Source organism: Orcinus orca, unplaced genomic scaffold (assembly GCF_937001465.1).
Source record: "Orcinus orca unplaced genomic scaffold, mOrcOrc1.1 scaffold_47, whole genome shotgun sequence".
Taxonomy (NCBI): Eukaryota; Metazoa; Chordata; class Mammalia; order Artiodactyla; family Delphinidae; genus Orcinus; species Orcinus orca.
Window position 1 is genome coordinate 1,292,626 of NW_026044101.1, and position 15,089 is coordinate 1,307,714.

General features: G+C 44.5%; 1 long non-coding RNA gene across 2 annotated transcripts in view; it reads right to left on the minus strand.

The window, feature by feature from the left end:
* The window catches only part of LOC125963366 (uncharacterized), a 542,137-nt gene that overhangs the window by 236,995 nt on the left and 290,053 nt on the right, over positions 1-15,089 (minus strand). The gene's annotated exons all lie outside the window — the stretch shown is intronic.

Here is a 15,089-nt window from a genome sequence, read left to right on the forward strand (position 1 = left end):
CCAGACGTTTTACTAACACTCTCCCGACTTGGAGAGTCAGTGCCTTTAACCTCCTGTTTGGCCCAGTTTGCAATTTCTGCGGAAGATGAACAGGAATAGGGAGAACCAATGAGAGACTAGCTGGAGGTGTCTGGACGGGCAAATTTAACTCTCATTTCCCACCAGGAAGAGGAATTAACCAAAGGCTCAGCGTGCCGTGCTGGAACCAGATTAGGGCCTGAAGCAATCCTGCGGTGTTGCGGCCAGCTCACAAGAAAGCGAGTTGAAGAAAGGAGCTCAGGGGCACTGTAATTCACAAACCTGCAGAGTTATAAATGACAGCTATCGTCCAAAAATATACTGAAGTAAGGCTGCCAAGAGGACTTGACAGCGGGGCAGAATTGCAGGAAACCGATTTCAGGAGGTAGACTGGAATTGCATTTAAAGCATAGGAAAAGAGGCAGAATGTCGACAATGATGCACTTGGCCAAAAAGGGCGTATGCGTTTTTTCCTGAATATATTCAGGAAAAAACTCATACGCACTTTTTGGCCAAAAAGCAAGATTGCAAAGGAAATCTGCACTACAATGAAGTCTCACTTCCCCCCGGTCAAAAGGGCCATCTGAAAAAAGTGTAAAATCCAGAAAGGCAGGACAGGCCATGGAGAACTGGGAGCCTTGTTATGCTGATGGGCGGGATGTAAATGGCCAACAGCCACTCGGGAGAAGTGTATGGTGTTTCCTGAAACATCTAAAAAACAAAGCAACAGAGCCTAGGGCACTTCCACTTATGGTCCTATAGCTTAGGGAAATTAAAATCAAAAAGACACAGCCACCCCAAAGTTTGGGACGGCTCTGTTTACAAGAACCTCGTTTACGGTACAAGTTCAATATCGCAGAAAGCGAAAAATGGATAAAGAAGTTGTGGTACTTACGTACAATGCAATAATACTCAGCAATGAAATCTATGTCATCAGGCCCGTAGCAGCATATTTAGTAGATTCAGGTATGATGATTCTAACTGAAATAAGTCATAGAGAAAAAGAAACATCATAAGATATCACTAATACACGGAATGTAAACTTGGCTACACAGGAACTGGATTACAAAACAGAACAGGGACTCAAATGTAGAAAATCAACTTATTCTTGCTTAAGGTGAAAGGTGAGTTGGGGTGCTGCATAAAACCAGAGATTGAAGTGAGCACAGATAAAGTTCCTTAAGCCAAATATGGAATAGACAAGAGCTACTCCTTGCTCAATGAAATGGGCTCAACACCCCATATTAAACGCCTAAGAATGTAGCTGACTAGTAAGTATCTTAAAACCTATGGATTGCTATGTCTCCAAAAGAGAATCAAGCGTGTGTACAGGGGTATAAACGCAGCAGTGATAGGATTGGAGAGGTTTGGTGAGCAAATGAAGACCCTTTGAAGTCATATTGCATGGTACCCATTCCACGGGTCTCAACTCTCCAGGTTTAAGGGATTCTTCCTTCAGCTAAAACATGCATGTGCAACCCACAGTATGATCAACCATGTGATCGGGAGAGGTGTTCCAATATGTCTCAGTTCTCGTCCCCTGGTACTCGGGTGCAACATTCCAGACGCTTTACTAACACTCTCCCGACTTGGAGAGTCAGTGCCTTTAACCTCCTGTTTGGCCCAGTTTGCAATTTCTGCGGAAGATGAACAGGAATAGGGAGAACCAATGAGAGACTAGCTGGAGGTGTCTGGATGGGCAAATTTAACTCTCATTTCCCACCAGGGAGAGGAATTAACCAAAGGCTCAGCGTGCCGTGCCGGAACCAGATTAGGGCCTTAAGCAATCCTGCGGTGTTGCGGCCAGCGCACAAGAAAGCGAGTTGAAGAAAGGAGCTCAGGGGCACTGTAATTCACAAGCCTGCAGAGTTATAAATGACAGCTATCGTCCAAAAATATACTGAAGTAAGGCTGCCAAGAGGACTTGAAAGCGGGGCAGAATTGCAGGAAACCGATTTCAGGAGGTAGACTGGAATTGCACTGAAAACATATGAAGAAAGTCAGAACATCGACAATGATGCAATTGGCCAAAAAGGGCGTATGCTTTTTTTCCTGAATATATTCAGGAAAAAACGCATACGCACTTTTTGGCCAACCAAGCAAGCTTGCAAAGGAAATCTGCACTACAATGAAGTCTCACTTCCCCCAGGTCAAAAGGGCCATCTGAAAAAAGTGTAAAATCCAGAAAGGCAGGACAGGCCATGGAGAACTGGGAGCCTTGTTATGCTGATGGGCGGGATGTAAATTGCCAACAGCCACTGGGGAGAAGTGTATGGTGTTTCCTGAAACATCTAAAAAACAAAGCAACAGAGCCTAGGGCACTTCCACTTATGGTCCTATAGCTTAGGGAAATTAAAATCAAAAAGACACAGCCACCCCAAAGTTTGGGACGGCTCTGTTTACAAGAACCTCATTTACGGTACAAGATCAATATCGCAGAAAGTGAAAAATCGATAAAGACGTTGTGGTACTTACGTACAATGCAATATCACTCAGCAATGAAATCTATGTCATCAGGCCCATAGCAGCATAATGAGTGGATTCAGGTATGATGATTCTAACTGAAATAAGTCACACAGAAAAAGAAACCTCATAAGATATCACTAATACACGGAATGTAAACTTGGCTACACAGGAACTGGATTACAAAACAGAACAGTGTCTCAAATTTAGAAAACCAACATATGCTTGCTTAAGGGGAAAGGTGAGTTAGGGTGCTGCATAAAAACAGAGATTGAAATGAGCACAGATAAAGTTCCTTAAGCCAAATATGTAATAGACAAGAGCTACTCCTTGGTCAATGAAATGGACTCAACACCCCACATTAAACGCCTAAGAATGTACCTGACTAGTAAGTATCTTAAAACCTATGGACTGCTATGTCTCCGAAAGAGAATCAAACGTGTGTACAGGGGCATAAACGCAGCAGTGATAGGATTGGAGAGGTTCGGTGAGCAAATGAAGACCCTTTGAAGTCATATTGCATGGTACCCACTCCACGGGTCTCAACTCTCCAGGTTTAAGGGATTCTTCCTTCAGGTAAAACATGCATGTGGAACCCAGTGTATGATCAACCGTGTGATTGGGAGATGTGTTCCAATATGTCTCAGTTCTCATCCCCTGGTACTCGGATGCAACATTCCAAATGCTTTACTAACACTCTCCCGGCTTGGAGAGTCAGTGCCTTTAACCTCCTGTTTGGCCCAGTGTGCAATTTCTGCGGAAGATGAACAGGAATAGGGAGGACCATTGAGAGACTAGCTGGAGGTGTCTGGACGGGCAAATTTAACTCTCATTTCCCACCAGGAAGAGGAATTAACCAAAATTTCAGCGTGCCGTGCCGGAACCAGATTATGGCCTGAAGCAATCCTGCAGTGTTGCGGCCAGCTCACAAGGAATTGAGTTGAAGAAAGGAGCTCAGGGTCACTGTAATTCACAAACCTGCACAGTTATAAATGACAGCTATCGTCCAAAAATATACTGAAGTAAGGCTGCCAAGAGGACTTGAAAGCGGGGCAGAATTGCAGGAAACCGATTTCAGGAGGTAGACTGGAATTGCATTTAAAGCACAGGAAAAGAGGCAGAATTTCGATAATGATGCAGTTGGCCAAAAAAGGGCGTATGCGTTTTTTCCTGAATATATTCAGGAAAAAACGCATACGCCCTTTTTGGCCAACCAAGGGAGCTTGCAAAGGAAATCTGCACTACAATGAAGTCTCACTTCCTCCCGTCAAAAGGGCCATCTGAAAAAAGTGTAAAATCCAGAAAGGCAGGACAGGCCATGGAGAACTGGGAGCCTTGTTATCATGATGGGCGGGATGTAAATTGCCAACAGCCACTCGGGAGAAGTGTATGGTGTTTCCTGAAACATCTAAAAAACAAAGCAACAGAGCCTAGGGCACTTCCACTTATGGTCCTATAGCTTAGGGAAATTAAAATCAAAAAGACAGAGCCACCCCAAAGTTTGGGACGGCTCTGTTTACAAGAACCTCGTTTACGGTACAAGTTCAATATCGCAGAAAGTGAAAAATGGATAAAGAAGTTGTGGTACTTACGTACAATGCAATATCACTCAGCAATGACATCTATGTCATCAGGCCCGTAGCAGCATAATGAGTGGATTCAGGTATGATGATTCTAACTGAAATAAGTCACACAGAAAAAGAAACATCATAAAATATCACTAATACTCGGAATGTGAACTTGGCTACACATGAACTGAGTTACAAAACAGAACAGTGTCTCAAGTTTAGAAAACCAACTTATGCTTGCTTAAGGGGGAAGGTGAGTTGGGGTGCTGCATAAAACCGGAGTTTGAAATTAGCACAGATACCGTTCCATAAGCCAAATATGTAATAGCCTAGACCTACCCCTTGCTCAACAAAATGGACTCAACAATGAGGTGTCACCTCACACCTGATAGAATGGGCATTATCAGAAAGTCTACAAACAAAAAATGCTGGAAAGTGTGTGGAGAAAAGCAACCCTCTTCCACTATTGTTGGGAATATAAATTGATACAGTCACTATAGAGAACAATATGGAGTTTCTTAAGAAACTAACAATAGAATTACCATATGATACAGCAATCCCAGTACTGGACATATACCCAGAGAAAACCATAAATCAAAAAGAGACATTCACCGCAATGTTCATTGCATCACTATTTACAATATCGAGGTAATGGAAGTAACCTAAATGCCCACAGACAGACGAATGCATAAAGCTGTGGTACATATATAAAATGGAATATTACTAAGCCATGAAAAGGAATGAAATTGGGTCATTTGTAGAGACGTCGATGGATCTAGAGACTGTCATACAGAGTGAAGTAAGTCAGAAAGAGAAAAACAAATCTTGTATATTCATGCATATATGTGGAACCTAGAAAAACTGTACAGATTAACCATTTTGCAAGGCATAAATAGAGCAACAGATGTAGACAACAAATGTATGGACAACAAGGGGGGAAAGCTGTTGGGGGGGTGGTGGTGGGAGGAGTTGAGAGACTGGGATTGGCATGTATACATTTATATGTATAAAATAGATAACCAATAAGAACCTGCTGTATAAAAATATAAAATAAAATTCAAAATTAAAAAAATAAAATTTAAAAAATAAAACAGAAAAAACAATTATTCCCTTCACATACATGTATTTATATGAATAAATTATTTCCATGCTTATATCTGTAAATACAAAAAAGAGGAATAAAATCTGCCTTGAACCAAAAACGAAAAAGAGAAAAAAAACACAGAACCCTCCAGTTACAGAGAGGAAAACCGTATCAGGGCACTTGCTCCAGTTGTAAACAATTCTGAAGTTGGTCAGTGGTGGGGAATCGTCTCCCATTCAGCCAGCAGCCCCCACGCAACAAGCGTCCTCATTGCAAAGCTGGGGCACCGTGCCGAGGCATCTGTGAGTAAACGTGAGCTGAGCCCCAGGCCAGTTGCTGCTGAACTATTCCCACCCGTCCCAGGTAAAACACCTGAATATATACAAGAACTTGAAAGCCTAGAGGAAGGGCCATAGAGCCACACGAGTGACAGCATGCCGGCCGACCTGGTGCCTGCAGGCCAGCCAGGATGGTCCTGGCCCTGGGTGCTCTTCTGGAAGATTTCCATTTCCCTGCCTGAGATACCCGTCCTGTCCCTGCCCCCACTGCTTTTTTCCTTCCTCACCTCTGCCCAGGGAGAAATTCCAGCAGCAGGTATGGGTGACACATCCTCTTCTTTAGCAGGTGGCAGCCTGGCAACTGCTGCAGAAAGTCCAGCAGAGCCCCACTCACACTGGGCCACCCACAAAGCCGTGGCCTCTCACTCCCTCCCACCAGCCCAGCCCCGAGACTGCTGACAGGGCAGAGAAAATGGTGTCAGGCATGGCTGCAGGGCCTCTTGCTGCCTGGAGTGGTATTTATATTGATCTCAACCCAGGCACACCTGGGGAGGGCTGGCCGGCACGGTAAGGCTGCCCAGGTCAGCCAATCATCACCCCTCAGGGGCTCACAGTTGCAGAAAATGGAACTTGCTGAACCGGCCAGGTCCAAGGAACAGGTGTGGGCTCCTGAGAGTCAGGATAGACAAGGGGCTGCAGCTTTGGCTTGTTTTCTAATCATTTTATCTGGCCCATGAGTGGGAGACAACTTCAAGAAAACCCTCTCCTAATGAGAGGAACCCAGGAGTCAGGGAGAGGAGGGGTGGGTGGTGGTTGGAAACAGAGGCCTGGTGCCCCGGGTGCAGTGGAAGTCTCTGGAAGACCAGGTGGAGGGAGGCCACACAGAGTGATGCCCAGGATCACAGACCTGTCGCAGCTGCTGTTTGTTAGTTCAAGTCCTGCTCTGAGGTGCTCTGTGTCAGCTCTGAGCGACAGGTGAGCTGGGGGTGCTCTGCAATGAGGGCTATGTGCACAGTTCCTGTGTGCCCAGCCCTGCCATGGTACCTGCAAGGGTAGCTCTGTATCCTGGGAGGGGCCTGACCACGAGAACCCGTGGGCTGGGGTGGGGGTGGGGTACCTGCCCAGGTGAGCTCCATATTCTGGGATTGGTCTGACCACGAGAGCCCCATGGGCTGCTGGGGACCTGGTAAAGGATGTCAGGACAGTCAGTGAAGCCACCGAGGATATACCTCCAGCTGCTCCTAATTCCTACACCCTGCTGGTCATTCTACCAACCACCAGGACATGGTATTCTGTATTAGTCTTCAATGATGCCTTCTTTTGTATTCCATTAGTCCCAGAGTCACAAGAAATTTTGGCTTGTGAGTGGCAGGACTCAACATACAACTAAAACAATACTTCTGGGCCGTCTTGCCCCAAGGGTGCAAAAATTCCCACACCATCTTTGGGGAAAGCTTAGCTAAAGACCTAAAAGTTCTACCTCTGGAAAAGGAAACCCTCCTTCAGTACGCAGACGACATTCTGATCGCCAGCCCTACTAAGGAGGCCTCTGAACTACCAAGCCAATAAAGGATAGAAGTTGTCCAAGAAAAAGCTCAAATATCACAGACTGCGGTAACCTGCCTGGGCTTCATTCTCACAGAAGGTCGGAGAAGCCCATCCCAGGAAAGGGAAGAAACCATTTGCAGCCTTACCCCTTTCTAAAACTAGAAGACAGCTTAGGGGTTCCTGGGGAGGCCAGGGTTTGCTGCTTCTGGATCCCTAACTACAGTCTACTAGCTGGGCCTCTATATGAAACACTGAAAGGAAAAGATGATGATCCTTTTGAATAGAATCCAGAAGTGGCCTTTCAAGAATGGAAAGAGCAGTCAATTCAGACCCTTGCCCTGGAACTCCCTAATTTAGCTAAACCCTTTGACCTTTACATTCCTGGTGAAAGGTGAATCGCCATTGGAGAATTAGTGCAAAAACTGGGACCACTTGAATTGGAACAATGCAAGAATGCCATCCAGGTAGGATAAACTACGGTCACCAAGGGGCTTGGCCCACTGCCACATCTGGCCAAGATACTGGCGGTATCTAAAAACCTGGAAATCAGCAGCCCCAAAGGCCACCTCCCTCCTAAGGGAAAAGGACCCCACGTGGTGATCCTAACCACCAACCATGCCCTGAAGTTGCAGGGTCCGCTCCGTGGGCACACCAACCTCGAGTGAGGAGGCCCTACAACTCCAACATCCAGAGAGATAACCGGGGGCAACAGGGCACCATGACGACTCATGTGAACATCACTTGACCTGGAGTTTCTCTCATAAAACAACAAGAGTGTGTCCCAAAAGAGTAGACTACTGCTTGCAGGACTTACTGCACCCAGAGGGGAGGTAATAATCTTGGCGGGGGAACCGTATATCACACTGTCACCATAGAAAAGCCTACAGACACCGTGATGATGGTGGCCAATAAGACCGGCTGGACTCCTGTTTACTTCAAAAGGCTGTTGACTCAGTGGCCATCATGGTCCTTGATCACCACTGACACTGGACTGTCTGGGAGTTGAGCGGGCAGCGCTCTGACTCCTGGTGCTGTTTGTACGTTAATTCAGGGGCCTAATTGAAGAAAGCGCAGACTACTGGTCAGAGCATCTAGGCTGGCAGAAACGGTCAGCCTAAGGTGGCCGAACAAATGTGGGGCAGGGTGAAACCGGCCCCCACAGCGTCTCTGCACATCTCTTTCCTGGACACTTAAAGGTCATTAGAATCTATAACACTTCCAATGCTGGTGCTCAGGTGGACGAGCAGGGAGGCAGGGGGCCTGGGGACAATCAACGTCACCTGGAGGCTGCTGGGGAGAAGCTCTGACCCTCGCCCCCGGGTATGAGGGCTCCCAACTCAGCACTCAGCAGTTACAGAAGAAGGGTCTGCACCCTCAGCACTCCAAGAATGAGGAACGGGACAAAAGGCAGAGGAGGGGTGTGTCCCCAGCAAAGCCCATTAAAAATCCCTGGGAGATAAAAATAGAATCTGGGCAATAAAGTCAAGTCTAACCGTTTTTATCCTTTGTGCTTTGTCTAATTTCATGTGCTCCTAGGGTCCCGCATGCAGAGGTTCCACACCCGGCACTTCAGACCAGATTTCCTAGTGCAGAATGGCTGGGACGACACCTCAGCTCCTGGGGCCCAGTGCAGACTCCGCGATATAGAGCCTGAGCTGTAGCCAACCCGGCCCTCGAGAGCTCTGCCCCCTCTCTCCCACTGACACTGACAGGATCTCTACACAGCAGCCCAGCCCACAGCCCATGGGGTAGTGCATGCTCTCACCTCTCCATTCTCTGATCAAAATATAAAGTTTCCTTTGCTTGTGAACCAAACTCAGTCTCGATCTGTTGGCCCCAATGACACTGGGCAGGGGGACACTTGTTGGGGTCCACTCTGGAGGATCAGTAACAGAAATTGAGACTATTGTAACCTCAATGAACAGATGTGTGAGCCAAACTGTAGTTAACATAGAACAGTGTATAAGGCTCAGGTAAAATAAGATGTTTCTAACACTTCCATTTGATATTTCCATCACTTTATTATAAGCAAGTTCAGTGAAAAGGTTTGTCTTATTTGTCAGGTCAATATTAGAGAAACGAAGTGATTTCTTTCCAAGGATGTACATCTAATAATCTTGGTTAAAGCTTCAATCTTGTTTTAAATGCTTTTCCATTGAAAATGATACCTCTCTTTCAGCTCCCCCATTTCTGAGAAGTATAAAATCTTATAATTTATTATTACCAAAGGGGAAAGGTGGGAGGAGGGATAAATTAACAGTTTGGGATTAACACATACACACTGCTATGTATAAAATAGATCATCAACAAGGAACTACTGTATAGCACAGGGAACTACACTCAACATTTTGCAATAAGCTATAAGGGGAAATAATCTGAAAAAGAATAGATATTTTTATTGACATCATCTATCAATGACAGTTAAAGTGTAACCTAAGGGAAGCTGGTGGTGAGTGCTTCTGACCCTGAAGACTTCAATCATCTAAAGTTTGGACTCTGCCTACTTCCCAAGGCCCTTAATGAACATATGTGTAGCCGTAGCTTAAAAAATTCCCCAGTTTGGGTTTCGGGGAGACACTGATTTTGAAAAAGCCCTGGTGTTCTCCTTACATGAATGGGACTCTTCCTACTGCTAAAACATGTCTGTCACACCCAGAGGATGGTATACCATCTGATCGGGAAGAGTTTGGAAAAGGCATCTCATCTCCTCATCTCCTGGTGCTCGGGTTCACCCCTCCAGCGTCTTTACTAACAGTCTCCCCACTTGGAGATGTCAGCACTGTCAACATCCTGTTGTGTACAGTTTGGAATTTGTCCAGAGGATGAAGCGGAAGGATGAGGAACAAAGAGAGACAAGTCCTAGGTGTTCAGACAGGCACATGTCACTCTAATTTCCAATCAGGAAGACGAATTGACCAAAGGCTAAGATTGCCCATGGAAACAGTATAGGGCTTGAGGAAATCCCACTGCTTTGTGGCCAGTTCCCATAAACACAAGTTGAACAATGGAACTCAGGGGCAGTAAAATTCACGAAACTGCAGAGTTGAAAATATCCATCACTGAAAAATGTCTTGAGGAAAGTCAGAGAAAAGGACTTGTAAGCAAGGGAGAATGGCAGGAAAGGGATTTGAGGAGGTAGAAAGGACTCGCCATTAAGCACAAGAAAAGGAGCTGAACATTGCCAACATTGCAGTTGGCCAAAAAGGGTGTATGCGTTTTTTTCTGTATATATTCAAGAAAAGGGCATACACTTTTTTAGCCAACCAAACAGGTGGGCACTGGAAGTCAATACTACAAAAGATATCACTTCGCATCAGTCAGAAGAACCATCCTCATAAAGCGTAAACAACAGAAATGCAGGACAGGGCAAGGAGAAGAGGGAGCCCTGTGAGACTTATAGTGGAAATGTATATTGCCAACGGCCATTCTGGAGAAGTGTATTGTGTTTACTAAAGCATCTAAAAAATGAGCTACAGAGCATAGGGCACTTGCACTCATGGGCGTATATCTTGGGAAAAACAAAAATTGAGAGGACACAGGCACCCCAATGTTTACCCCCTCTCTGTTTAAAAGATCCTCGACTAGGATAAAACTTAAATGTCTCTGGAGGGAAAAAATGGATAGAGATGTGGTACTTAGGTAGAGTGGAATATTATTCAGCCTGGAAATCAATGAAATATGGCCAGTTGTAACAACTCCGGAGGAGTTACGTATGATCTTTCTAAGTGACATAATTCAAAAAGAAAAAGACACATATCATAAGATATCACTTAAAGGTGGAATCCAAAATGGCTACACATGAAATAAATTACAAAACAAAAACATAGTCAAATATGTAGAAAACACGCATAAGGCTGCTAAACGGGAAAGGTGGGGAGGGGTGAGGCATCATCCAGGAGGTTGAAATTAGCAAAGATACCATTCCAAATACCAAACTGATAATCAACAAGGCCTACACGGTAGCTAAAAGAACTGCACTCAGCACATTCAAGTCACTGGAAAAGAATATATACGACTGGTAAGAATCTGAAAAAGAATTTACTGATGTCTCTCTGTACGTGAATCAAGTGGATGTACAGCAGCAAGAAACAGAGCTTTGAAAATCAGCTGTAACCAATATAGTAATAAATTGAAAAAAATAAACGACAGAGAGACAGAGAAAACCTCTTACAACTTTTCCTCAGGGATGGTGATGCAACATGGATTGAACACATCTAGACCCACAGCAGGATGAGACATAAGGATGGAAACTGTTTGCACTAAGAGAAATGTGAGGTTGGGTGAGGAAATGCACACCCTTTAAAGTAATACTACCTGGTACCCATTCAATGGGTCCCAAATCTGCAGGTTCAAGGGATCTTCCTACAGCTAAAACATGCATGGAAAACCCAGAGGACTGTACACCATGTGATCGGGAGATGTGTCTAAAATGCAGCTCATTTATCCTCTCCTGGTGCTCCTGTTCACCATTCCAGCCACGTTACTTAGAATCTCCCCACTTGGAGAATCAGCACATTTAAACATCTGTTTCACACATTTTGCAAATTGTGAGGAGGATGAACGGGAAGAGGGGGAACCAATGAGAGAATAGTTGTAGGGGTTTGGACGGGCACATATCACTCTAATTTCCCATTAAGAATAAGAATTGAAAAAAGGCTCAGCCCGCCTCGCCGGAGCCAAAATAGGGCCTGAAGCAATCCTGCGGGTTTGAGGCCAGCTCACAAAAGAGCAACTTAAAAAATGGAGCTCAGGGTCACTGCAATTCACAAACCTGCAGAGTTATAAATGAAAACTAACGTCCAAAAATATGTTGAGGTAAGGCAAAGAAGAGGATCTGAATGCAAGACAGAATTGCAAGATTTCAAGAGATAGATTGGACTCGTCTTTAAAGCACATGAAAAGCGGCAGAATTTCGACAATGATGCAGTTGGCCCAAAAGGGCGTATGCGTTTTTTCCTGATTATATCCAGGAAAAAACGCATACGCACTTTATGGGCAACAAAGCAAGCAAGCAATGCAAATGTGCACAACAAAGAAGTCTCATTTCCCACCGGTCAAAAGGGCCATCCTAAAAAATTGTAAAAACCAGAAATGCAGGACAGGCCATGGAGAACAGGGAGCCTTTATACGCTGATGGGCAGTGTGTAAACTGCCGAGAGCCACTCTGGAGAAGTGTATGGTGGTTCCTAAATCATCTAAAAAACAGAGCTACAGAGCATAGGACACTTCCAATCATGGGAGTATATCTAGGGAAGTCTAAAAATCAACAAGACACAAGCACACCACAGTTTAGGGCTACTCTGTTTACAAGAACCTCAACTTCAGTACACCTTAAATATCCCAGGAAAGAGAACAATGGATAAAGAAGATGTGGTACTTATGTACAATGGAATATCTCTTCACCATGAAATCAATGTAATAAGGCTAGTAGAAGGATAAAGAGTGGATTTAGGTCCGATAATACTACTTGAAATAAGTCAAACAGAAAAAGAAACATATCATAAGATATCACTTATAGAGGGAGGGTAAATATGGCTGCACAAGAAATGAATTACAGAACAGAACAGTGTCTCACATGTAGAAAACACACTTATGTCAGCTTAAGGGGAAAGGAGAGGTGGGGTGATGCATAAAACCAGAGTTTCAAATTAGCACAGATACCGTTCAATAAACCAAATAGATATTAGAAAAGATCTACACCTTGCTCAATGAACTGGCCTCAACACACCCTATACACCGCAGAGAAATATATCTGAGTAATAAGAATCTTAAAACCCATGTATTGATATATCTCCATAAGGGAATCAAGTGTGTGCAGAGCGGCACAAACACAGCAGTGAAAATGAGCTAAACCCCATTATAGAAATAAATTTTATAAACAAAACGCAGAAACAATGAAAGAGAGAAAAATTCTTACAAAATTTGCTCAGGGGCTGTGATGCAACCTGGATTGACCACATATAAACCCACAGCTGGATAAGACATAAGGCTGGACACTTGGGGCTGAGAGGATTTCTGACCTTTGGTGAGCAACTGCCAAAAGTTTAATGCAATACTTCATGCTACTCATTCCAAGGGTCCCAAAACTCCAGGTTGAAGGGAATCTTCCTACAGCTAAACCATGCTTGGGAAACCCAGCGACTGGTATACCATATGATTGGGAAAGGTTTCTAAAACACACATCATTTTTCCTCTCCTGGGGCTCCAGATCGACATTCCAGCCGCTTTACTAACAATATCCCCACATGGAGAGCCAATGCCTTTAAGTTCTGGTATCGCACAGTCTGCAGTTAGTGCGGAGGATGAATGGGAATAGGGGGAACCAGTGAGAAACTAGCTGTAGCGGTTTCAATGGGCACATGTCACTCTAATTTCACATCAGTAAGAAGAATAAACCAAAGGCACAGCAAGGTGCCCCAGAAGAAGAATAGGGCCTGAAGGAATCCTGTGGTTATGAGGCAAGATCACAAAAATAAGAGCTGAAAAATGGAGCTAAGGGCCACTGCAATTCAAAAACCTGCAGAGTTATAAAGGCCAACTATTTTCAAAAAATATATTGAGATAAGGCTATGAAGAGGCATTGAAAGCAAGGCACAATTGCAGGAAACCGATTTCAGGAGGTAGACTGGAATTGCATTTAAAGCATAGGAAAAGAGGCAGAACGTCGACAATGATGCACTTGGCCAAAAAGGGCGTATGCGTTTTTTCCTGAATATATTCAGGAAAAAACGCATACGCCCTTTTTGGCCAACCAAGCAAGCTTGCAAAGGAAATCTACACTACAATGAAGTCTCACTTCCCCCCGGTCAAAAGGGGATCTGAAAAAAGTGTAAACTCCAGAAAGGCAGGACAGGCCATGGAGAACTGGGAGCCTTGTCATGCTGATGGGCGGGATGTAAATGGCCAACAGCCACTCAGGAGAAGTGTATGGTGTTTCCTGAAACATCTAAAAAACAAAGCAACAGAGCCTAGTGCACTTCCACTTATGGTCCTATAGCTTAGGGAAATTAAAATCCAAAAGACACAGCCACCCCAAAGTTTGGGACGGCTCTGTTTACAAGAACCTCGTTTATGGTACAAGTTCAATATCGCAGAAAGCGAAAAATGGATAAAGAAGTTGTGGTACTTACGTACAATGCAATATCACTCAGCAATGAATTCTATGTCATCAGGCCCGTAGCAGCATAATGAGTGGATTCAGCTATGATGATTCTAACTGAAATAAATCACACAGAAAAAGAAACATCATAAGATATCACTAATACACGGAAAGTAAACTTGGCTACACAGGAACTGGATTACAAAAGAGAACAGGGTCTCAAATTTAGAAAACCAACTTATGCTTGCTTAAGGGGAAAGGTGAGTTGGGGTGCTGCATAAAACCAGAGATTGAAATGAGCACAGATAAAGTTCCTTAAGCCAAATATGGAATAGACAAGAGCTAGTCCTTGCTCAATGAAATGGAATCAACACCCCATATTAAACGCCTAAAAATGTACCTGACTAGTAAGTATCTTAAAACCTATGGATTGCTATGTCTCTGAAAGAGAATCAAGTGTGTGTACAGGGGCATAAACACAGCAGTGATAGGATTCGAGAGGTTCGGTGAAGAAATGAAGACCCTTTGAAGTCATATTGCATGGTACCCATTCCACGGGTCTCAACTCTCCAGGTTTAAGGGATTCTTCCTTCAGCTAAAACATGCATGTGGAACCCAGAGTATGATCAACCATGTGATCGGGAGACGTGTTCCAATATGTCTCAGTTCTCATCCCCTGGTACTCGGGTGCAACATTCCAGACGCTTTACTAACACTCTACCGACTTGGAGAGTCAGTGCCTTTAACCTCCTGTTTGGCCCAGTTTGCAATTTCTGTGGAAGATGAACAGGAATAGGGAGAACCAATGAGCGACTAGCTGGAGGTGTCTGGACGGGCAAATTTAACTCTCATTTCCCACCAGGAAGAGGAATTAACCAAAGGCTCAGCATGCCGTGCCGGAACCAGATTAGGGCCTGAAGCAATCCTGCGGTGTTGCGGCCAGCTCACAAGAAAGCGAGTTGAAGAAAGGAGCTCGGGGCACTGTAATTCACAAACCTGCAGAGTTATAAATGACAGCTATCGTCCAAAAA